Source organism: Schistocerca serialis, unplaced genomic scaffold (genome assembly GCF_023864345.2).
Source record: "Schistocerca serialis cubense isolate TAMUIC-IGC-003099 unplaced genomic scaffold, iqSchSeri2.2 HiC_scaffold_1257, whole genome shotgun sequence".
Classification (NCBI taxonomy): domain Eukaryota; kingdom Metazoa; phylum Arthropoda; class Insecta; order Orthoptera; family Acrididae; genus Schistocerca; species Schistocerca serialis.
Window position 1 is genome coordinate 36,501 of NW_026047466.1, and position 21,448 is coordinate 57,948.

The 21,448-nt window shown below is 50.1% G+C and overlaps 37 non-coding genes across 37 annotated transcripts; all 37 read left to right on the forward strand.

Moving 5' to 3' along the window:
* Positions 1-213: 213 nt before the first annotated feature.
* Positions 214-285, forward strand: Trnat-cgu (transfer RNA threonine (anticodon CGU)). The gene has a single exon. It is a non-coding gene; the product is annotated as a tRNA-Thr (tRNA).
* Positions 286-618: 333 nt separating this feature from the next.
* On the forward strand, positions 619-692 carry Trnan-guu (transfer RNA asparagine (anticodon GUU)). Its single transcript has one exon. It is a non-coding gene; the product is annotated as a tRNA-Asn (tRNA).
* A 689-nt stretch (positions 693-1,381) lies between these two features.
* Trnat-cgu (transfer RNA threonine (anticodon CGU)) lies at positions 1,382-1,453 on the forward strand. Its single transcript has one exon. It is a non-coding gene; the product is annotated as a tRNA-Thr (tRNA).
* Positions 1,454-1,786: 333 nt separating this feature from the next.
* On the forward strand, positions 1,787-1,860 carry Trnan-guu (transfer RNA asparagine (anticodon GUU)). The gene has a single exon. It is a non-coding gene; the product is annotated as a tRNA-Asn (tRNA).
* Positions 1,861-2,549: 689 nt separating this feature from the next.
* Trnat-cgu (transfer RNA threonine (anticodon CGU)) lies at positions 2,550-2,621 on the forward strand. The gene has a single exon. It is a non-coding gene; the product is annotated as a tRNA-Thr (tRNA).
* Positions 2,622-2,954: 333 nt separating this feature from the next.
* Positions 2,955-3,028, forward strand: Trnan-guu (transfer RNA asparagine (anticodon GUU)). The gene has a single exon. It is a non-coding gene; the product is annotated as a tRNA-Asn (tRNA).
* Positions 3,029-3,717: 689 nt separating this feature from the next.
* Trnat-cgu (transfer RNA threonine (anticodon CGU)) lies at positions 3,718-3,789 on the forward strand. The gene has a single exon. It is a non-coding gene; the product is annotated as a tRNA-Thr (tRNA).
* A 333-nt stretch (positions 3,790-4,122) lies between these two features.
* Trnan-guu (transfer RNA asparagine (anticodon GUU)) lies at positions 4,123-4,196 on the forward strand. The gene has a single exon. It is a non-coding gene; the product is annotated as a tRNA-Asn (tRNA).
* Positions 4,197-4,885: 689 nt separating this feature from the next.
* Trnat-cgu (transfer RNA threonine (anticodon CGU)) lies at positions 4,886-4,957 on the forward strand. The gene has a single exon. It is a non-coding gene; the product is annotated as a tRNA-Thr (tRNA).
* A 333-nt stretch (positions 4,958-5,290) lies between these two features.
* On the forward strand, positions 5,291-5,364 carry Trnan-guu (transfer RNA asparagine (anticodon GUU)). Its single transcript has one exon. It is a non-coding gene; the product is annotated as a tRNA-Asn (tRNA).
* Positions 5,365-6,053: 689 nt separating this feature from the next.
* Positions 6,054-6,125, forward strand: Trnat-cgu (transfer RNA threonine (anticodon CGU)). The gene has a single exon. It is a non-coding gene; the product is annotated as a tRNA-Thr (tRNA).
* A 333-nt stretch (positions 6,126-6,458) lies between these two features.
* Positions 6,459-6,532, forward strand: Trnan-guu (transfer RNA asparagine (anticodon GUU)). The gene has a single exon. It is a non-coding gene; the product is annotated as a tRNA-Asn (tRNA).
* Positions 6,533-7,221: 689 nt separating this feature from the next.
* Positions 7,222-7,293, forward strand: Trnat-cgu (transfer RNA threonine (anticodon CGU)). The gene has a single exon. It is a non-coding gene; the product is annotated as a tRNA-Thr (tRNA).
* Positions 7,294-7,626: 333 nt separating this feature from the next.
* On the forward strand, positions 7,627-7,700 carry Trnan-guu (transfer RNA asparagine (anticodon GUU)). Its single transcript has one exon. It is a non-coding gene; the product is annotated as a tRNA-Asn (tRNA).
* Positions 7,701-8,389: 689 nt separating this feature from the next.
* On the forward strand, positions 8,390-8,461 carry Trnat-cgu (transfer RNA threonine (anticodon CGU)). The gene has a single exon. It is a non-coding gene; the product is annotated as a tRNA-Thr (tRNA).
* Positions 8,462-8,794: 333 nt separating this feature from the next.
* On the forward strand, positions 8,795-8,868 carry Trnan-guu (transfer RNA asparagine (anticodon GUU)). Its single transcript has one exon. It is a non-coding gene; the product is annotated as a tRNA-Asn (tRNA).
* Positions 8,869-9,557: 689 nt separating this feature from the next.
* On the forward strand, positions 9,558-9,629 carry Trnat-cgu (transfer RNA threonine (anticodon CGU)). Its single transcript has one exon. It is a non-coding gene; the product is annotated as a tRNA-Thr (tRNA).
* A 333-nt stretch (positions 9,630-9,962) lies between these two features.
* On the forward strand, positions 9,963-10,036 carry Trnan-guu (transfer RNA asparagine (anticodon GUU)). Its single transcript has one exon. It is a non-coding gene; the product is annotated as a tRNA-Asn (tRNA).
* A 689-nt stretch (positions 10,037-10,725) lies between these two features.
* Trnat-cgu (transfer RNA threonine (anticodon CGU)) lies at positions 10,726-10,797 on the forward strand. The gene has a single exon. It is a non-coding gene; the product is annotated as a tRNA-Thr (tRNA).
* A 333-nt stretch (positions 10,798-11,130) lies between these two features.
* Trnan-guu (transfer RNA asparagine (anticodon GUU)) lies at positions 11,131-11,204 on the forward strand. The gene has a single exon. It is a non-coding gene; the product is annotated as a tRNA-Asn (tRNA).
* Positions 11,205-11,893: 689 nt separating this feature from the next.
* Trnat-cgu (transfer RNA threonine (anticodon CGU)) lies at positions 11,894-11,965 on the forward strand. The gene has a single exon. It is a non-coding gene; the product is annotated as a tRNA-Thr (tRNA).
* Positions 11,966-12,298: 333 nt separating this feature from the next.
* Positions 12,299-12,372, forward strand: Trnan-guu (transfer RNA asparagine (anticodon GUU)). The gene has a single exon. It is a non-coding gene; the product is annotated as a tRNA-Asn (tRNA).
* A 689-nt stretch (positions 12,373-13,061) lies between these two features.
* Positions 13,062-13,133, forward strand: Trnat-cgu (transfer RNA threonine (anticodon CGU)). The gene has a single exon. It is a non-coding gene; the product is annotated as a tRNA-Thr (tRNA).
* Positions 13,134-13,466: 333 nt separating this feature from the next.
* On the forward strand, positions 13,467-13,540 carry Trnan-guu (transfer RNA asparagine (anticodon GUU)). The gene has a single exon. It is a non-coding gene; the product is annotated as a tRNA-Asn (tRNA).
* Positions 13,541-14,229: 689 nt separating this feature from the next.
* Positions 14,230-14,301, forward strand: Trnat-cgu (transfer RNA threonine (anticodon CGU)). Its single transcript has one exon. It is a non-coding gene; the product is annotated as a tRNA-Thr (tRNA).
* Positions 14,302-14,634: 333 nt separating this feature from the next.
* Trnan-guu (transfer RNA asparagine (anticodon GUU)) lies at positions 14,635-14,708 on the forward strand. The gene has a single exon. It is a non-coding gene; the product is annotated as a tRNA-Asn (tRNA).
* Positions 14,709-15,397: 689 nt separating this feature from the next.
* Trnat-cgu (transfer RNA threonine (anticodon CGU)) lies at positions 15,398-15,469 on the forward strand. Its single transcript has one exon. It is a non-coding gene; the product is annotated as a tRNA-Thr (tRNA).
* Positions 15,470-15,802: 333 nt separating this feature from the next.
* On the forward strand, positions 15,803-15,876 carry Trnan-guu (transfer RNA asparagine (anticodon GUU)). Its single transcript has one exon. It is a non-coding gene; the product is annotated as a tRNA-Asn (tRNA).
* A 689-nt stretch (positions 15,877-16,565) lies between these two features.
* Positions 16,566-16,637, forward strand: Trnat-cgu (transfer RNA threonine (anticodon CGU)). Its single transcript has one exon. It is a non-coding gene; the product is annotated as a tRNA-Thr (tRNA).
* A 333-nt stretch (positions 16,638-16,970) lies between these two features.
* Trnan-guu (transfer RNA asparagine (anticodon GUU)) lies at positions 16,971-17,044 on the forward strand. Its single transcript has one exon. It is a non-coding gene; the product is annotated as a tRNA-Asn (tRNA).
* Positions 17,045-17,733: 689 nt separating this feature from the next.
* On the forward strand, positions 17,734-17,805 carry Trnat-cgu (transfer RNA threonine (anticodon CGU)). The gene has a single exon. It is a non-coding gene; the product is annotated as a tRNA-Thr (tRNA).
* A 333-nt stretch (positions 17,806-18,138) lies between these two features.
* Positions 18,139-18,212, forward strand: Trnan-guu (transfer RNA asparagine (anticodon GUU)). Its single transcript has one exon. It is a non-coding gene; the product is annotated as a tRNA-Asn (tRNA).
* A 689-nt stretch (positions 18,213-18,901) lies between these two features.
* On the forward strand, positions 18,902-18,973 carry Trnat-cgu (transfer RNA threonine (anticodon CGU)). Its single transcript has one exon. It is a non-coding gene; the product is annotated as a tRNA-Thr (tRNA).
* A 333-nt stretch (positions 18,974-19,306) lies between these two features.
* Trnan-guu (transfer RNA asparagine (anticodon GUU)) lies at positions 19,307-19,380 on the forward strand. Its single transcript has one exon. It is a non-coding gene; the product is annotated as a tRNA-Asn (tRNA).
* Positions 19,381-20,069: 689 nt separating this feature from the next.
* Trnat-cgu (transfer RNA threonine (anticodon CGU)) lies at positions 20,070-20,141 on the forward strand. The gene has a single exon. It is a non-coding gene; the product is annotated as a tRNA-Thr (tRNA).
* Positions 20,142-20,474: 333 nt separating this feature from the next.
* On the forward strand, positions 20,475-20,548 carry Trnan-guu (transfer RNA asparagine (anticodon GUU)). Its single transcript has one exon. It is a non-coding gene; the product is annotated as a tRNA-Asn (tRNA).
* A 689-nt stretch (positions 20,549-21,237) lies between these two features.
* Trnat-cgu (transfer RNA threonine (anticodon CGU)) lies at positions 21,238-21,309 on the forward strand. Its single transcript has one exon. It is a non-coding gene; the product is annotated as a tRNA-Thr (tRNA).
* Positions 21,310-21,448: the final 139 nt, after the last annotated feature.

Here is a 21,448-nt window from a genome sequence, read left to right on the forward strand (position 1 = left end):
TGTGCACTAGGTCAGGATTGTGCAGACCGCAAACTTTTGGTGGGCCGACGCTCGTCGTCGATCGTAAGGGCGAAACATTCAAGAGATTTGGAAAACGGCAATGTGGACACCCCCAGCAGCAGCTGTGTGCCAAATCCGATATCTGGTCGAGGGCTGCAAGATTCAGTATGATGAAGTAACAATTTGGGGATAGCTCACAAACGCTAAGATGCCGCCTTCTTAGCTCAGTGGTAGAGCACTGGTCTCGTAAACCAGGGGTCGTGAGTTCGAACCTCACAGAAGGCATTCATTTCTTAAACCTTCCTGCAAGGAGCGGAGCTATCTCGAGCAGCATCTAACACATGGCAGTACACTGAATGAAAGGGATGTTCTACAACCTATGACAAGTATTCTACTGGCCTCAGAGGTTTTCTGAATGCATAGGCAGAACATTGGTTTGTATGCATTTTGTAGTATAATGTCATGCTTGGCGATGTCATTCGTTTACGAGCCTCGCTACAGTGTGCATGCACGTTATCCATGTGAAGAGGCGTAAGCAAATGCTACCATTCTGCGAGATTGCTGCAGAAGGTATACGAATTGCGTTGATATACAGAGCACAAGGGAGCGAAAGTCAAGGCCTCCGTGGCGCAATCGGCTAGCGCGTTCGGCTGTTAACCGAAAGGTTGGTGGTTCGAGCCCACCCGGGGGCGAAATCGTTCTAACCGGCACCGAGGTGAGGACGTACGTCAACTTTGTTAGAGATACACAGCTAGTGTGACAATTTGGCTGCGTTTGAGTGATGCCACAGAGCCTTATACACATTCAGCCAAGTGACACTGTAGGTAAAAACATTGCCCTACACAGACGTTCTGCTGTTTTCCTTTTTATTCGTCATGTGTGACACTGCAGTAGAGGGACGCCCGCTACAAAAGACGTATTCTTTACATTCAATTTCAGCATATACGTCGCGAGTGCCATATGACAGGGCCTGTCTCTCGTTGTCGATTTGTATTTGGTGTGTCTTAAGTGTCGGTCTGCAGTAGGCCGCTGTTGGCCGAGCGACGTGCAGTCGCCTTACATGAAGCCCCATGGGCAACGCCAGTGCCACTGTGGACAACAGCGCACTGTAGCCAGAGAGAGGAGCCGAAAGGCGCATTTCGCAGTCGAGCCACGCTATCCCACAAGCTGTGCACTAGGTCAGGATTGTGCAGACCGCAAACTTTTGGTGGGCCGACGCTCGTCGTCGATCGTAAGGGCGAAACATTCAAGAGATTTGGAAAACGGCAATGTGGACACCCCCAGCAGCAGCTGTGTGCCAAATCCGATATCTGGTCGAGGGCTGCAAGATTCAGTATGATGAAGTAACAATTTGGGGATAGCTCACAAACGCTAAGATGCCGCCTTCTTAGCTCAGTGGTAGAGCACTGGTCTCGTAAACCAGGGGTCGTGAGTTCGAACCTCACAGAAGGCATTCATTTCTTAAACCTTCCTGCAAGGAGCGGAGCTATCTCGAGCAGCATCTAACACATGGCAGTACACTGAATGAAAGGGATGTTCTACAACCTATGACAAGTATTCTACTGGCCTCAGAGGTTTTCTGAATGCATAGTTAGAACATTGGTTTGTATGCATTTTGTAGTGTAATGTCATGCTTGGCGATGTCATTCGTTTACGAGCCTCGCTACAGTGTGCATGCACGTTATCCATGTGAAGAGGCGTAAGCAAATGCTACCATTCTGCGAGATTGCTGCAGAAGGTATACGAATTGCGTTGATATACAGAGCACAAGGGAGCCAAAGTCAAGGCCTCCGTGGCGCAATCGGCTAGCGCGTTCGGCTGTTAACCGAAAGGTTGGTGGTTCGAGCCCACCCGGGGGCGAAATCGTTCTAACCGGCACCGAGGTGAGGACGTACGTCAACTTTGTTAGAGATACACAGCTAGTGTGACAATTTGGCTGCGTTTGAGTGATGCCACAGAGCCTTATACACATTCAGCCAAGTGACACTGTAGGTAAAAACATGGCCCTACACAGACGTTCTGCTGTTTTCCTTTTTATTCGTCATGTGTGACACTGCAGTAGAGGGACGCCCGCTACAAAAGACGTATTCTTTACATTCAATTTCAGCATATACGTCGCGAGTGCCATATGACAGGGCCTGTCTCTCGATGTCGATTTGTATTTGGTGTGTCTTAAGTGTCGGTCTGCAGTAGGCCGCTGTTGGCCGAGCGACGTGCAGTCGCCTTACATGAAGCCCCATGGGCAACGATAGTGCCACTGTGGACAACAGCGCACTGTAGCCAGAGAGAGGAGCCGAAAGGCGCATTTCGCAGTCGAGCCACGCTATCCCACAAGCTGTGCACTAGGTCAGGATTGTGCAGACCGCAAACTTTTGGTGGGCCGACGCTCGTCGTCGATCGTAAGGGCGAAACATTCAAGAGATTTGGAAAACGGCAATGTGGACACCCCCAGCAGCAGCTGTGTGCCAAATCCGATATCTGGTCGAGGGCTGCAAGATTCAGTATGATGAAGTAACAATTTGGGGATAGCTCACAAACGCTAAGATGCCGCCTTCTTAGCTCAGTGGTAGAGCACTGGTCTCGTAAACCAGGGGTCGTGAGTTCGAACCTCACAGAAGGCATTCATTTCTTAAACCTTCCTGCAAGGAGCGGAGCTATCTCGAGCAGCATCTAACACATGGCAGTACACTGAATGAAAGGGATGTTCTACAACCTATGACAAGTATTCTACTGGCCTCAGAGGTTTTCTGAATGCATAGGCAGAACATTGGTTTGTATGCATTTTGTAGTATAATGTCATGCTTGGCGATGTCATTCGTTTACGAGCCTCGCTACAGTGTGCATGCACGTTATCCATGTGAAGAGGCGTAAGCAAATGCTACCATTCTGCGAGATTGCTGCAGAAGGTATACGAATTGCGTTGATATACAGAGCACAAGGGAGCCAAAGTCAAGGCCTCCGTGGCGCAATCGGCTAGCGCGTTCGGCTGTTAACCGAAAGGTTGGTGGTTCGAGCCCACCCGGGGGCGAAATCGTTCTAACCGGCACCGAGGTGAGGACGTACGTCAACTTTGTTAGAGATACACAGCTAGTGTGACAATTTGGCTGCGTTTGAGTGATGCCACAGAGCCTTATACACATTCAGCCAAGTGACACTGTAGGTAAAAACATGGCCCTACACAGACGTTCTGCTGTTTTCCTTTTTATTCGTCATGTGTGACACTGCAGTAGAGGGACGCCCGCTACAAAAGACGTATTCTTTACATTCAATTTCAGCATATACGTCGCGAGTGCCATATGACAGGGCCTGTCTCTCGATGTCGATTTGTATTTGGTGTGTCTTAAGTGTCGGTCTGCAGTAGGCCGCTGTTGGCCGAGCGACGTGCAGTCGCCTTACATGAAGCCCCATGGGCAACGCCAGTGCCACTGTGGACAACAGCGCACTGCAGCCAGAGAGAGGAGCCGAAAGGCGCATTTCGCAGTCGAGCCACGCTATCCCACAAGCTGTGCACTAGGTCAGGATTGTGCAGACCGCAAACTTTTGGTGGGCCGACGCTCGTCGTCGATCGTAAGGGCGAAACATTCAAGAGATTTGGAAAACGGCAATGTGGACACCCCCAGCAGCAGCTGTGTGCCAAATCCGATATCTGGTCGAGGGCTGCAAGATTCAGTATGATGAAGTAACAATTTGGGGATAGCTCACAAACGCAAAGATGCCGCCTTCTTAGCTCAGTGGTAGAGCACTGGTCTCGTAAACCAGGGGTCGTGAGTTCGAACCTCACAGAAGGCATTCATTTCTTAAACCTTCCTGCAAGGAGCGGAGCTATCTCGAGCAGCATCTAACACATGGCAGTACACTGAATGAAAGGGATGTTCTACAACCTATGACAAGTATTCTACTGGCCTCAGAGGTTTTCTGAATGCATAGGCAGAACATTGGTTTGTATGCATTTTGTAGTATAATGTCATGCTTGGCGATGTCATTCGTTTACGAGCCTCGCTACAGTGTGCATGCACGTTATCCATGTGAAGAGGCGTAAGCAAATGCTACCATTCTGCGAGATTGCTGCAGAAGGTATACGAATTGCGTTGATATACAGAGCACAAGGGAGCCAAAGTGAAGGCCTCCGTGGCGCAATCGGCTAGCGCGTTCGGCTGTTAACCGAAAGGTTGGTGGTTCGAGCCCACCCGGGGGCGAAATCGTTCTAACCGGCACCGAGGTGAGGACGTACGTCAACTTTGTTAGAGATACACAGCTAGTGTGACAATTTGGCTGCGTTTGAGTGATGCCACAGAGCCTTATACACATTCAGCCAAGTGACACTGTAGGTAAAAACATGGCCCTACACAGACGTTCTGCTGTTTTCCTTTTTATTCGTCATGTGTGACACTGCAGTAGAGGGACGCCCGCTACAAAAGACGTATTCTTTACATTCAATTTCAGCATATACGTCGCGAGTGCCATATGACAGGGCCTGTCTCTCGATGTCGATTTGTATTTGGTGTGTCTTAAGTGTCGGTCTGCAGTAGGCCGCTGTTGGCCGAGCGACGTGCAGTCGCCTTACATGAAGCCCCATGGGCAACGCCAGTGCCACTGTGGACAACAGCGCACTGTAGCCAGAGAGAGGAGCCGAAAGGCGCATTTCGCAGTCGAGCCACGCTATCCCACAAGCTGTGCACTAGGTCAGGATTGTGCAGACCGCAAACTTTTGGTGGGCCGACGCTCGTCGTCGATCGTAAGGGCGAAACATTCCAGAGATTTGGAAAACGGCAATGTGGACACCCCCAGCAGCAGCTGTGTGCCAAATCCGATATCTGGTCGAGGGCTGCAAGATTCAGTATGATGAAGTAACAATTTGGGGATAGCTCACAAACGCTAAGATGCCGCCTTCTTAGCTCAGTGGTAGAGCACTGGTCTCGTAAACCAGGGGTCGTGAGTTCGAACCTCACAGAAGGCATTCATTTCTTAAACCTTCCTGCAAGGAGCGGAGCTATCTCGAGCAGCATCTAACACATGGCAGTACACTGAATGAAAGGGATGTTCTACAACCTATGACAAGTATTCTACTGGCCTCAGAGGTTTTCTGAATGCATAGGCAGAACATTGGTTTGTATGCATTTTGTAGTATAATGTCATGCTTGGCGATGTCATTCGTTTACGAGCCTCGCTACAGTGTGCATGCACGTTATCCATGTGAAGAGGCGTAAGCAAATGCTACCATTCTGCGAGATTGCTGCAGAAGGTATACGAATTGCGTTGATATACAGAGCACAAGGGAGCCAAAGTCAAGGCCTCCGTGGCGCAATCGGCTAGCGCGTTCGGCTGTTAACCGAAAGGTTGGTGGTTCGAGCCCACCCGGGGGCGAAATCGTTCTAACCGGCACCGAGGTGAGGACGTACGTCAACTTTGTTAGAGATACACAGCTAGTGTGACAATTTGGCTGCGTTTGAGTGATGCCACAGAGCCTTATACACATTCAGCCAAGTGACACTGTAGGTAAAAACATGGCCCTACACAGACGTTCTGCTGTTTTCCTTTTTATTCGTCATGTGTGACACTGCAGTAGAGGGACGCCCGCTACAAAAGACGTATTCTTTACATTCAATTTCAGCATATACGTCGCGAGTGCCATATGACAGGGCCTGTCTCTCGATGTCGATTTGTATTTGGTGTGTCTTAAGTGTCGGTCTGCAGTAGGCCGCTGTTGGCCGAGCGACGTGCAGTCGCCTTACATGAAGCCCCATGGGCAACGCCAGTGCCACTGTGGACAACAGCGCACTGTAGCCAGAGAGAGGAGCCGAAAGGCGCATTTCGCAGTCGAGCCACGCTATCCCACAAGCTGTGCACTAGGTCAGGATTGTGCAGACCGCAAACTTTTGGTGGGCCGACGCTCGTCGTCGATCGTAAGGGCGAAACATTCAAGAGATTTGGAAAACGGCAATGTGGACACCCCCAGCAGCAGCTGTGTGCCAAATCCGATATCTGGTCGAGGGCTGCAAGATTCAGTATGATGAAGTAACAATTTGGGGATAGCTCACAAACGCTAAGATGCCGCCTTCTTAGCTCAGTGGTAGAGCACTGGTCTCGTAAACCAGGGGTCGTGAGTTCGAACCTCACAGAAGGCATTCATTTCTTAAACCTTCCTGCAAGGAGCGGAGCTATCTCGAGCAGCATCTAACACATGGCAGTACACTGAATGAAAGGGATGTTCTACAACCTATGACAAGTATTCTACTGGCCTCAGAGGTTTTCTGAATGCATAGGCAGAACATTGGTTTGTATGCATTTTGTAGTATAATGTCATGCTTGGCGATGTCATTCGTTTACGAGCCTCGCTACAGTGTGCATGCACGTTATCCATGTGAAGAGGCGTAAGCAAATGCTACCATTCTGCGAGATTGCTGCAGAAGGTATACGAATTGCGTTGATATACAGAGCACAAGGGAGCCAAAGTCAAGGCCTCCGTGGCGCAATCGGCTAGCGCGTTCGGCTGTTAACCGAAAGGTTGGTGGTTCGAGCCCACCCGGGGGCGAAATCGTTCTAACCGGCACCGAGGTGAGGACGTACGTCAACTTTGTTAGAGATACACAGCTAGTGTGACAATTTGGCTGCGTTTGAGTGATGCCACAGAGCCTTATACACATTCAGCCAAGTGACACTGTAGGTAAAAACATGGCCCTACACAGACGTTCTGCTGTTTTCCTTTTTATTCGTCATGTGTGACACTGCAGTAGAGGGACGCCCGCTACAAAAGACGTATTCTTTACATTCAATTTCAGCATATACGTCGCGAGTGCCATATGACAGGGCCTGTCTCTCGATGTCGATTTGTATTTGGTGTGTCTTAAGTGTCGGTCTGCAGTAGGCCGCTGTTGGCCGAGCGACGTGCAGTCGCCTTACATGAAGCCCCATGGGCAACGCCAGTGCCACTGTGGACAACAGCGCACTTTTGCCAGAGAGAGGAACCGAAAGGCGCATTTCGCAGTCGAGCCACGCTATCCCACAAGCTGTGCACTAGGTCAGGATTGTGCAGACCGCAAACTTTTGGTGGGCCGACGCTCGTCGTCGATCGTAAGGGCGAAACATTCAAGAGATTTGGAAAACGGCAATGTGGACACCCCCAGCAGCAGCTGTGTGCCAAATCCGATATCTGGTCGAGGGCTGCAAGATTCAGTATGATGAAGTAACAATTTGGGGATAGCTCACAAACGCTAAGATGCCGCCTTCTTAGCTCAGTGGTAGAGCACTGGTCTCGTAAACCAGGGGTCGTGAGTTCGAACCTCACAGAAGGCATTCATTTCTTAAACCTTCCTGCAAGGAGCGGAGCTATCTCGAGCAGCATCTAACACATGGCAGTACACTGAATGAAAGGGATGTTCTACAACCTATGACAAGTATTCTACTGGCCTCAGAGGTTTTCTGAATGCATAGTTAGAACATTGGTTTGTATGCATTTTGTAGTGTAATGTCATGCTTGGCGATGTCATTCGTTTACGAGCCTCGCTACAGTGTGCATGCACGTTATCCATGTGAAGAGGCGTAAGCAAATGCTACCATTCTGCGAGATTGCTGCAGAAGGTATACGAATTGCGTTGATATACAGAGCACAAGGGAGCCAAAGTCAAGGCCTCCGTGGCGCAATCGGCTAGCGCGTTCGGCTGTTAACCGAAAGGTTGGTGGTTCGAGCCCACCCGGGGGCGAAATCGTTCTAACCGGCACCGAGGTGAGGACGTACGTCAACTTTGTTAGAGATACACAGCTAGTGTGACAATTTGGCTGCGTTTGAGTGATGCCACAGAGCCTTATACACATTCAGCCAAGTGACACTGTAGGTAAAAACATGGCCCTACACAGACGTTCTGCTGTTTTCCTTTTTATTCGTCATGTGTGACACTGCAGTAGAGGGACGCCCGCTACAAAAGACGTATTCTTTACATTCAATTTCAGCATATACGTCGCGAGTGCCATATGACAGGGCCTGTCTCTCGATGTCGATTTGTATTTGGTGTGTCTTAAGTGTCGGTCTGCAGTAGGCCGCTGTTGGCCGAGCGACGTGCAGTCGCCTTACATGAAGCCCCATGGGCAACGCCAGTGCCACTGTGGACAACAGCGCACTGTAGCCAGAGAGAGGAGCCGAAAGGCGCATTTCGCAGTCGAGCCACGCTATCCCACAAGCTGTGCACTAGGTCAGGATTGTGCAGACCGCAAACTTTTGGTGGGCCGACGCTCGTCGTCGATCGTAAGGGCGAAACATTCAAGAGATTTGGAAAACGGCAATGTGGACACCCCCAGCAGCAGCTGTGTGCCAAATCCGATATCTGGTCGAGGGCTGCAAGATTCAGTATGATGAAGTAACAATTTGGGGATAGCTCACAAACGCTAAGATGCCGCCTTCTTAGCTCAGTGGTAGAGCACTGGTCTCGTAAACCAGGGGTCGTGAGTTCGAACCTCACAGAAGGCATTCATTTCTTAAACCTTCCTGCAAGGAGCGGAGCTATCTCGAGCAGCATCTAACACATGGCAGTACACTGAATGAAAGGGATGTTCTACAACCTATGACAAGTATTCTACTGGCCTCAGAGGTTTTCTGAATGCATAGGCAGAACATTGGTTTGTATGCATTTTGTAGTATAATGTCATGCTTGGCGATGTCATTCGTTTACGAGCCTCGCTACAGTGTGCATGCACGTTATCCATGTGAAGAGGCGTAAGCAAATGCTACCATTCTGCGAGATTGCTGCAGAAGGTATACGAATTGCGTTGATATACAGAGCACAAGGGAGCCAAAGTCAAGGCCTCCGTGGCGCAATCGGCTAGCGCGTTCGGCTGTTAACCGAAAGGTTGGTGGTTCGAGCCCACCCGGGGGCGAAATCGTTCTAACCGGCACCGAGGTGAGGACGTACGTCAACTTTGTTAGAGATACACAGCTAGTGTGACAATTTGGCTGCGTTTGAGTGATGCCACAGAGCCTTATACACATTCAGCCAAGTGACACTGTAGGTAAAAACATGGCCCTACACAGACGTTCTGCTGTTTTCCTTTTTATTCGTCATGTGTGACACTGCAGTAGAGGGACGCCCGCTACAAAAGACGTATTCTTTACATTCAATTTCAGCATATACGTCGCGAGTGCCATATGACAGGGCCTGTCTCTCGATGTCGATTTGTATTTGGTGTGTCTTAAGTGTCGGTCTGCAGTAGGCCGCTGTTGGCCGAGCGACGTGCAGTCGCCTTACATGAAGCCCCATGGGCAACGCCAGTGCCACTGTGGACAACAGCGCACTTTTGCCAGAGAGAGGAACCGAAAGGCGCATTTCGCAGTCGAGCCACGCTATCCCACAAGCTGTGCACTAGGTCAGGATTGTGCAGACCGCAAACTTTTGGTGGGCCGACGCTCGTCGTCGATCGTAAGGGCGAAACATTCAAGAGATTTGGAAAACGGCAATGTGGACACCCCCAGCAGCAGCTGTGTGCCAAATCCGATATCTGGTCGAGGGCTGCAAGATTCAGTATGATGAAGTAACAATTTGGGGATAGCTCACAAACGCTAAGATGCCGCCTTCTTAGCTCAGTGGTAGAGCACTGGTCTCGTAAACCAGGGGTCGTGAGTTCGAACCTCACAGAAGGCATTCATTTCTTAAACCTTCCTGCAAGGAGCGGAGCTATCTCGAGCAGCATCTAACACATGGCAGTACACTGAATGAAAGGGATGTTCTACAACCTATGACAAGTATTCTACTGGCCTCAGAGGTTTTCTGAATGCATAGGCAGAACATTGGTTTGTATGCATTTTGTAGTGTAATGTCATGCTTGGCGATGTCATTCGTTTACGAGCCTCGCTACAGTGTGCATGCACGTTATCCATGTGAAGAGGCGTAAGCAAATGCTACCATTCTGCGAGATTGCTGCAGAAGGTATACGAATTGCGTTGATATACAGAGCACAAGGGAGCCAAAGTCAAGGCCTCCGTGGCGCAATCGGCTAGCGCGTTCGGCTGTTAACCGAAAGGTTGGTGGTTCGAGCCCACCCGGGGGCGAAATCGTTCTAACCGGCACCGAGGTGAGGACGTACGTCAACTTTGTTAGAGATACACAGCTAGTGTGACAATTTGGCTGCGTTTGAGTGATGCCACAGAGCCTTATACACATTCAGCCAAGTGACACTGTAGGTAAAAACATGGCCCTACACAGACGTTCTGCTGTTTTCCTTTTTATTCGTCATGTGTGACACTGCAGTAGAGGGACGCCCGCTACAAAAGACGTATTCTTTACATTCAATTTCAGCATATACGTCGCGAGTGCCATATGACAGGGCCTGTCTCTCGATGTCGATTTGTATTTGGTGTGTCTTAAGTGTCGGTCTGCAGTAGGCCGCTGTTGGCCGAGCGACGTGCAGTCGCCTTACATGAAGCCCCATGGGCAACGCCAGTGCCACTGTGGACAACAGCGCACTGTAGCCAGAGAGAGGAGCCGAAAGGCGCATTTCGCAGTCGAGCCACGCTATCCCACAAGCTGTGCACTAGGTCAGGATTGTGCAGACCGCAAACTTTTGGTGGGCCGACGCTCGTCGTCGATCGTAAGGGCGAAACATTCAAGAGATTTGGAAAACGGCAATGTGGACACCCCCAGCAGCAGCTGTGTGCCAAATCCGATATCTGGTCGAGGGCTGCAAGATTCAGTATGATGAAGTAACAATTTGGGGATAGCTCACAAACGCTAAGATGCCGCCTTCTTAGCTCAGTGGTAGAGCACTGGTCTCGTAAACCAGGGGTCGTGAGTTCGAACCTCACAGAAGGCATTCATTTCTTAAACCTTCCTGCAAGGAGCGGAGCTATCTCGAGCAGCATCTAACACATGGCAGTACACTGAATGAAAGGGATGTTCTACAACCTATGACAAGTATTCTACTGGCCTCAGAGGTTTTCTGAATGCATAGGCAGAACATTGGTTTGTATGCATTTTGTAGTATAATGTCATGCTTGGCGATGTCATTCGTTTACGAGCCTCGCTACAGTGTGCATGCACGTTATCCATGTGAAGAGGCGTAAGCAAATGCTACCATTCTGCGAGATTGCTGCAGAAGGTATACGAATTGCGTTGATATACAGAGCACAAGGGAGCCAAAGTCAAGGCCTCCGTGGCGCAATCGGCTAGCGCGTTCGGCTGTTAACCGAAAGGTTGGTGGTTCGAGCCCACCCGGGGGCGAAATCGTTCTAACCGGCACCGAGGTGAGGACGTACGTCAACTTTGTTAGAGATACACAGCTAGTGTGACAATTTGGCTGCGTTTGAGTGATGCCACAGAGCCTTATACACATTCAGCCAAGTGACACTGTAGGTAAAAACATGGCCCTACACAGACGTTCTGCTGTTTTCCTTTTTATTCGTCATGTGTGACACTGCAGTAGAGGGACGCCCGCTACAAAAGACGTATTCTTTACATTCAATTTCAGCATATACGTCGCGAGTGCCATATGACAGGGCCTGTCTCTCGATGTCGATTTGTATTTGGTGTGTCTTAAGTGTCGGTCTGCAGTAGGCCGCTGTTGGCCGAGCGACGTGCAGTCGCCTTACATGAAGCCCCATGGGCAACGCCAGTGCCACTGTGGACAACAGCGCACTGTAGCCAGAGAGAGGAGCCGAAAGGCGCATTTCGCAGTCGAGCCACGCTATCCCACAAGCTGTGCACTAGGTCAGGATTGTGCAGACCGCAAACTTTTGGTGGGCCGACGCTCGTCGTCGATCGTAAGGGCGAAACATTCAAGAGATTTGGAAAACGGCAATGTGGACACCCCCAGCAGCAGCTGTGTGCCAAATCCGATATCTGGTCGAGGGCTGCAAGATTCAGTATGATGAAGTAACAATTTGGGGATAGCTCACAAACGCTAAGATGCCGCCTTCTTAGCTCAGTGGTAGAGCACTGGTCTCGTAAACCAGGGGTCGTGAGTTCGAACCTCACAGAAGGCATTCATTTCTTAAACCTTCCTGCAAGGAGCGGAGCTATCTCGAGCAGCATCTAACACATGGCAGTACACTGAATGAAAGGGATGTTCTACAACCTATGACAAGTATTCTACTGGCCTCAGAGGTTTTCTGAATGCATAGGCAGAACATTGGTTTGTATGCATTTTGTAGTATAATGTCATGCTTGGCGATGTCATTCGTTTACGAGCCTCGCTACAGTGTGCATGCACGTTATCCATGTGAAGAGGCGTAAGCAAATGCTACCATTCTGCGAGATTGCTGCAGAAGGTATACGAATTGCGTTGATATACAGAGCACAAGGGAGCCAAAGTCAAGGCCTCCGTGGCGCAATCGGCTAGCGCGTTCGGCTGTTAACCGAAAGGTTGGTGGTTCGAGCCCACCCGGGGGCGAAATCGTTCTAACCGGCACCGAGGTGAGGACGTACGTCAACTTTGTTAGAGATACACAGCTAGTGTGACAATTTGGCTGCGTTTGAGTGATGCCACAGAGCCTTATACACATTCAGCCAAGTGACACTGTAGGTAAAAACATGGCCCTACACAGACGTTCTGCTGTTTTCCTTTTTATTCGTCATGTGTGACACTGCAGTAGAGGGACGCCCGCTACAAAAGACGTATTCTTTACATTCAATTTCAGCATATACGTCGCGAGTGCCATATGACAGGGCCTGTCTCTCGATGTCGATTTGTATTTGGTGTGTCTTAAGTGTCGGTCTGCAGTAGGCCGCTGTTGGCCGAGCGACGTGCAGTCGCCTTACATGAAGCCCCATGGGCAACGCCAGTGCCACTGTGGACAACAGCGCACTTTTGCCAGAGAGAGGAACCGAAAGGCGCATTTCGCAGTCGAGCCACGCTATCCCACAAGCTGTGCACTAGGTCAGGATTGTGCAGACCGCAAACTTTTGGTGGGCCGACGCTCGTCGTCGATCGTAAGGGCGAAACATTCAAGAGATTTGGAAAACGGCAATGTGGACACCCCCAGCAGCAGCTGTGTGCCAAATCCGATATCTGGTCGAGGGCTGCAAGATTCAGTATGATGAAGTAACAATTTGGGGATAGCTCACAAACGCTAAGATGCCGCCTTCTTAGCTCAGTGGTAGAGCACTGGTCTCGTAAACCAGGGGTCGTGAGTTCGAACCTCACAGAAGGCATTCATTTCTTAAACCTTCCTGCAAGGAGCGGAGCTATCTCGAGCAGCATCTAACACATGGCAGTACACTGAATGAAAGGGATGTTCTACAACCTATGACAAGTATTCTACTGGCCTCAGAGGTTTTCTGAATGCATAGTTAGAACATTGGTTTGTATGCATTTTGTAGTGTAATGTCATGCTTGGCGATGTCATTCGTTTACGAGCCTCGCTACAGTGTGCATGCACGTTATCCATGTGAAGAGGCGTAAGCAAATGCTACCATTCTGCGAGATTGCTGCAGAAGGTATACGAATTGCGTTGATATACAGAGCACAAGGGAGCCAAAGTCAAGGCCTCCGTGGCGCAATCGGCTAGCGCGTTCGGCTGTTAACCGAAAGGTTGGTGGTTCGAGCCCACCCGGGGGCGAAATCGTTCTAACCGGCACCGAGGTGAGGACGTACGTCAACTTTGTTAGAGATACACAGCTAGTGTGACAATTTGGCTGCGTTTGAGTGATGCCACAGAGCCTTATACACATTCAGCCAAGTGACACTGTAGGTAAAAACATGGCCCTACACAGACGTTCTGCTGTTTTCCTTTTTATTCGTCATGTGTGACACTGCAGTAGAGGGACGCCCGCTACAAAAGACGTATTCTTTACATTCAATTTCAGCATATACGTCGCGAGTGCCATATGACAGGGCCTGTCTCTCGATGTCGATTTGTATTTGGTGTGTCTTAAGTGTCGGTCTGCAGTAGGCCGCTGTTGGCCGAGCGACGTGCAGTCGCCTTACATGAAGCCCCATGGGCAACGCCAGTGCCACTGTGGACAACAGCGCACTTTTGCCAGAGAGAGGAACCGAAAGGCGCATTTCGCAGTCGAGCCACGCTATCCCACAAGCTGTGCACTAGGTCAGGATTGTGCAGACCGCAAACTTTTGGTGGGCCGACGCTCGTCGTCGATCGTAAGGGCGAAACATTCAAGAGATTTGGAAAACGGCAATGTGGACACCCCCAGCAGCAGCTGTGTGCCAAATCCGATATCTGGTCGAGGGCTGCAAGATTCAGTATGATGAAGTAACAATTTGGGGATAGCTCACAAACGCTAAGATGCCGCCTTCTTAGCTCAGTGGTAGAGCACTGGTCTCGTAAACCAGGGGTCGTGAGTTCGAACCTCACAGAAGGCATTCATTTCTTAAACCTTCCTGCAAGGAGCGGAGCTATCTCGAGCAGCATCTAACACATGGCAGTACACTGAATGAAAGGGATGTTCTACAAGCTATGACAAGTATTCTACTGGCCTCAGAGGTTTTCTGAATGCATAGTTAGAACATTGGTTTGTATGCATTTTGTAGTGTAATGTCATGCTTGGCGATGTCATTCGTTTACGAGCCTCGCTACAGTGTGCATGCACGTTATCCATGTGAAGAGGCGTAAGCAAATGCTACCATTCTGCGAGATTGCTGCAGAAGGTATACGAATTGCGTTGATATACAGAGCACAAGGGAGCCAAAGTCAAGGCCTCCGTGGCGCAATCGGCTAGCGCGTTCGGCTGTTAACCGAAAGGTTGGTGGTTCGAGCCCACCCGGGGGCGAAATCGTTCTAACCGGCACCGAGGTGAGGACGTACGTCAACTTTGTTAGAGATACACAGCTAGTGTGACAATTTGGCTGCGTTTGAGTGATGCCACAGAGCCTTATACACATTCAGCCAAGTGACACTGTAGGTAAAAACATGGCCCTACACAGACGTTCTGCTGTTTTCCTTTTTATTCGTCATGTGTGACACTGCAGTAGAGGGACGCCCGCTACAAAAGACGTATTCTTTACATTCAATTTCAGCATATACGTCGCGAGTGCCATATGACAGGGCCTGTCTCTCGATGTCGATTTGTATTTGGTGTGTCTTAAGTGTCGGTCTGCAGTAGGCCGCTGTTGGCCGAGCGACGTGCAGTCGCCTTACATGAAGCCCCATGGGCAACGCCAGTGCCACTGTGGACAACAGCGCACTGTAGCCAGAGAGAGGAGCCGAAAGGCGCATTTCGCAGTCGAGCCACGCTATCCCACAAGCTGTGCACTAGGTCAGGATTGTGCAGACCGCAAACTTTTGGTGGGCCGACGCTCGTCGTCGATCGTAAGGGCGAAACATTCAAGAGATTTGGAAAACGGCAATGTGGACACCCCCAGCAGCAGCTGTGTGCCAAATCCGATATCTGGTCGAGGGCTGCAAGATTCAGTATGATGAAGTAACAATTTGGGGATAGCTCACAAACGCTAAGATGCCGCCTTCTTAGCTCAGTGGTAGAGCACTGGTCTCGTAAACCAGGGGTCGTGAGTTCGAACCTCACAGAAGGCATTCATTTCTTAAACCTTCCTGCAAGGAGCGGAGCTATCTCGAGCAGCATCTAACACATGGCAGTACACTGAATGAAAGGGATGTTCTACAACCTATGACAAGTATTCTACTGGCCTCAGAGGTTTTCTGAATGCATAGTTAGAACATTGGTTTGTATGCATTTTGTAGTGTAATGTCATGCTTGGCGATGTCATTCGTTTACGAGCCTCGCTACAGTTTGCATGCACGTTATCCATGTGAAGAGGCGTAAGCAAATGCTACCATTCTGCGAGATTGCTGCAGAAGGTATACGAATTGCGTTGATATACAGAGCACAAGGGAGCCAAAGTCAAGGCCTCCGTGGCGCAATCGGCTAGCGCGTTCGGCTGTTAACCGAAAGGTTGGTGGTTCGAGCCCACCCGGGGGCGAAATCGTTCTAACCGGCACCGAGGTGAGGACGTACGTCAACTTTGTTAGAGATACACAGCTAGTGTGACAATTTGGCTGCGTTTGAGTGATGCCACAGAGCCTTATACACATTCAGCCAAGTGACACTGTAGGTAAAAACATGGCCCTACACAGACGTTCTGCTGTTTTCCTTTTTATTCGTCATGTGTGACACTGCAGTAGCGGGACGCCCGCTACAAAAGACGTATTCTTTACATTCAATTTCAGCATATACGTCGCGAGTGCCATATGACAGGGCCTGTCTCTCGATGTCGATTTGTATTTGGTGTGTCTTAAGTGTCGGTCTGCAGTAGGCCGCTGTTGGCCGAGCGACGTGCAGTCGCCTTACATGAAGCCCCATGGGCAACGCCAGTGCCACTGTGGACAACAGCGCACTGTAGCCAGAGTGAGGAGCCGAAAGGCGCATTTCGCAGTCGAGCCACGCTATCCCACAAGCTGTGCACTAGGTCAGGATTGTGCAGACCGCAAACTTTTGGTGGGCCGACGCTCGTCGTCGATCGTAAGGGCGAAACATTCAAGAGATTTGGAAAACGGCAATGTGGACACCCCCAGCAGCAGCTGTGTGCCAAATCCGATATCTGGTCGAGGGCTGCAAGATTCAGTATGATGAAGTAACAATTTGGGGATAGCTCACAAACGCTAAGATGCCGCCTTCTTAGCTCAGTGGTAGAGCACTGGTCTCGTAAACCAGGGGTCGTGAGTTCGAACCTCACAGAAGGCATTCATTTCTTAAACCTTCCTGCAAGGAGCGGAGCTATCTCGAGCAGCATCTAACACATGGCAGTACACTGAATGAAAGGGATGTTCTACAACCTATGACAAGTATTCTACTGGCCTCAGAGGTTTTCTGAATGCATAGTTAGAACATTGGTTTGTATGCATTTTGTAGTGTAATGTCATGCTTGGCGATGTCATTCGTTTACGAGCCTCGCTACAGTGTGCATGCACGTTATCCATGTGAAGAGGCGTAAGCAAATGCTACCATTCTGCGAGATTGCTGCAGAAGGTATACGAATTGCGTTGATATACAGAGCACAAGGGAGCCAAAGTCAAGGCCTCCGTGGCGCAATCGGCTAGCGCGTTCGGCTGTTAACCGAAAGGTTGGTGGTTCGAGCCCACCCGGGGGCGAAATCGTTCTAACCGGCACCGAGGTGAGGACGTACGTCAACTTTGTTAGAGATACACAGCTAGTGTGACAATTTGGCTGCGTTTGAGTGATGCCACAGAGCCTTATACACATTCAGCCAAGTGACACTGTAGGTAAAAACATGGCCCTACACAGACGTTCTGCTGTTTTCCTTTTTATTCGTCATGTGTGACACTGCAGTAGAGGGACGCCCGCTACAAAAGACGTATTCTTTACATTCAATTTCAGCATATACGTCGCGAGTGCCATATGACAGGGCCTGTCTCTCGATGTCGATTTGTATTTGGTGTGTCTTAAGTGTCGGTCTGCAGTAGGCCGCTGTTGGCCGAGCGACGTGCAGTCGCCTTACATGAAGCCCCATGGGCAACGCCAGTGCCACTGTGGACAACAGCGCACTGTAGCCAGAGAGAGGAGCCGAAAGGCGCATTTCGCAGTCGAGCCACGCTATCCCACAAGCTGTGCACTAGGTCAGGATTGTGCAGACCGCAAACTTTTGGTGGGCCGACGCTCGTCGTCGATCGTAAGGGCGAAACATTCAAGAGATTTGGAAAACGGCAATGTGGACACCCCCAGCAGCAGCTGTGTGCCAAATCTGATATCTGGTCGAGGGCTGCAAGATTCAGTATGATGAAGTAACAATTTGGGGATAGCTCACAAACGCTAAGATGCCGCCTTCTTAGCTCAGTGGTAGAGCACTGGTCTCGTAAACCAGGGGTCGTGAGTTCGAACCTCACAGAAGGCATTCATTTCTTAAACCTTCCTGCAAGGAGCGGAGCTATCTCGAGCAGCATCTAACACATGGCAGTACACTGAATGAAAGGGATGTTCTACAACCTATGACAAGTATTCTACTGGCCTCAGAGGTTTTCTGAATGCATAGGCAGAACATTGGTTTGTATGCATTTTGTAGTATAATGTCATGCTTGGCGATGTCATTCGTTTACGAGCCTCGCTACAGTGTGCATGCACGTTATCCATTTGAAGAGGCGTAAGCAAATGCTACCATTCTGCGAGATTGCTGCAGAAGGTATACGAATTGCGTTGATATACAGAGCACAAGGGAGCCAAAGTCAAGGCCTCCGTGGCGCAATCGGCTAGCGCGTTCGGCTGTTAACCGAAAGGTTGGTGGTTCGAGCCCACCCGGGGGCGAAATCGTTCTAACCGGCACCGAGGTGAGGACGTACGTCAACTTTGTTAGAGATACACAGCTAGTGTGACAATTTGGCTGCGTTTGAGTGATGCCACAGAGCCTTATACACATTCAGCCAAGTGACACTGTAGGTAAAAACATGGCCCTACACAGACGTTCTGCTGTTTTCCTTTTTATTCGTCATGTGTGACACTGCAGTAGAGGGACGCCCGCTACAAAAGACGTATTCTTTACATTCAATTTCAGCATATACGTCGCGAGTGCCATATGACAGGGCCTGTCTCTCGATGTCGATTTGTATTTGGTGTGTCTTAAGTGTCGGTCTGCAGTAGGCCGCTGTTGGCCGAGCGACGTGCAGTCGCCTTACATGAAGCCCCATGGGCAACGCCAGTGCCACTGTGGACAACAGCGCACTGTAGCCAGAGAGAGGAGCCGAAAGGCGCATTTCGCAGTCGAGCCACGCTATCCCACAAGCTGTGCACTAGGTCAGGATTGTGCAGACCGCAAACTTTTGGTGGGCCGACGCTCGTCGTCGATCGTAAGGGCGAAACATTCAAGAGATTTGGAAAACGGCAATGTGGACACCCCCAGCAGCAGCTGTGTGCCAAATCCGATATCTGGTCGAGGGCTGCAAGATTCAGTATGATGAAGTAACAATTTGGGGATAGCTCACAAACGCTAAGATGCCGCCTTCTTAGCTCAGTGGTAGAGCACTGGTCTCGTAAACCAGGGGTCGTGAGTTCGAACCTCACAGAAGGCATTCATTTCTTAAACCTTCCTGCAAGGAGCGGAGCTATCTCGAGCAGCATCTAACACATGGCAGTACACTGAATGAAAGGGATGTTCTACAACCTATGACAAGTATTCTACTGGCCTCAGAGGTTTTCTGAATGCATAGGCAGAACATTGGTTTGTATGCATTTTGTAGTATAATGTCATGCTTGGCGATGTCATTCGTTTACGAGCCTCGCTACAGTGTGCATGCACGTTATCCATTTGAAGAGGCGTAAGCAAATGCTACCATTCTGCGAGATTGCTGCAGAAGGTATACGAATTGCGTTGATATACAGAGCACAAGGGAGCCAAAGTCAAGGCCTCCGTGGCGCAATCGGCTAGCGCGTTCGGCTGTTAACCGAAAGGTTGGTGGTTCGAGCCCACCCGGGGGCGAAATCGTTCTAACCGGCACCGAGGTGAGGACGTACGTCAACTTTGTTAGAGATACACAGCTAGTGTGACAATTTGGCTGCGTTTGAGTGATGCCACAGAGCCTTATACACATTCAGCCAAGTGACACTGTAGGTAAAAACATGGCCCTACACAGACGTTCTGCTGTTTTCCTTTTTATTCGTCATGTGTGACACTGCAGTAGAGGGACGCCCGCTACAAAAGACGTATTCTTTACATTCAATTTCAGCATATACGTCGCGAGTGCCATATGACAGGGCCTGTCTCTCGATGTCGATTTGTATTTGGTGTGTCTTAAGTGTCGGTCTGCAGTAGGCCGCTGTTGGCCGAGCGACGTGCAGTCGCCTTACATGAAGCCCCATGGGCAACGCCAGTGCCACTGTGGACAACAGCGCACTGTAGCCAGAGAGAGGAGCCGAAAGGCGCATTTCGCAGTCGAGCCACGCTATCCCACAAGCTGTGCACTAGGTCAGGATTGTGCAGACCGCAAACTTTTGGTGGGCCGACGCTCGTCGTCGATCGTAAGGGCGAAACATTCAAGAGATTTGGAAAACGGCAATGTGGACACCCCCAGCAGCAGCTGTGTGCCAAATCCGATATCTGGTCGAGGGCTGCAAGATTCAGTATGATGAAGTAACAATTTGGGGATAGCTCACAAACGCTAAGATGCCGCCTTCTTAGCTCAGTGGTAGAGCACTGGTCTCGTAAACCAGGGGTCGTGAGTTCGAACCTCACAGAAGGCATTCATTTCTTAAACCTTCCTGCAAGGAGCGGAGCTATCTCGAGCAGCATCTAACACATGGCAGTACACTGAATGAAAGGGATGTTCTACAACCTATGACAAGTATTCTACTGGCCTCAGAGGTTTTCTGAATGCATAGTTAGAACATTGGTTTGTATGCATTTTGTAGTGTAATGTCATGCTTGGCGATGTCATTCGTTTACGAGCCTCGCTACAGTGTGCATGCACGTTATCCATGTGAAGAGGCGTAAGCAAATGCTACCATTCTGCGAGATTGCTGCAGAAGGTATACGAATTGCGTTGATATACAGAGCACAAGGGAGCCAAAGTCAAGGCCTCCGTGGCGCAATCGGCTAGCGCGTTCGGCTGTTAACCGAAAGGTTGGTGGTTCGAGCCCACCCGGGGGCGAAATCGTTCTAACCGGCACCGAGGTGAGGACGTACGTCAACTTTGTTAGAGATACACAGCTAGTGTGACAATTTGGCTGCGTTTGAGTGATGCCACAGAGCCTTATACACATTCAGCCAAGTGACACTGTAGGTAAAAACATGGCCCTACACAGACGTTCTGCTGTTTTCCTTTTTATTCGTCATGTGTGACACTGCAGTAGAGGGACGCCCGCTACAAAAGACGTATTCTTTACATTCAATTTCAGCATATACGTCGCGAGTGCCATATGACAGGGCCTGTCTCTCGATGTCGATTTGTATTTGGTGTGTCTTAAGTGTCGGTCTGCAGTAGGCCGCTGTTGGCCGAGCGACGTGCAGTCGCCTTACATGAAGCCCCATGGGCAACGCCAGTGCCACTGTGGACAACAGCGCACTGTAGCCAGAGAGAGGAGCCGAAAGGCGCATTTCGCAGTCGAGCCACGCTATCCCACAAGCTGTGCACTAGGTCAGGATTGTGCAGACCGCAAACTTTTGGTGGGCCGACGCTCGTCGTCGATCGTAAGGGCGAAACATTCAAGAGATTTGGAAAACGGCAATGTGGACACCCCCAGCAGCAGCTGTGTGCCAAATCCGATATCTGGTCGAGGGCTGCAAGATTCAGTATGATGAAGTAACAATTTGGGGATAGCTCACAAACGCTAAGATGCCGCCTTCTTAGCTCAGTGGTAGAGCACTGGTCTCGTAAACCAGGGGTCGTGAGTTCGAACCTCACAGAAGGCATTCATTTCTTAAACCTTCCTGCAAGGAGCGGAGCTATCTCGAGCAGCATCTAACACATGGCAGTACACTGAATGAAAGGGATGTTCTACAACCTATGACAAGTATTCTACTGGCCTCAGAGGTTTTCTGAATGCATAGG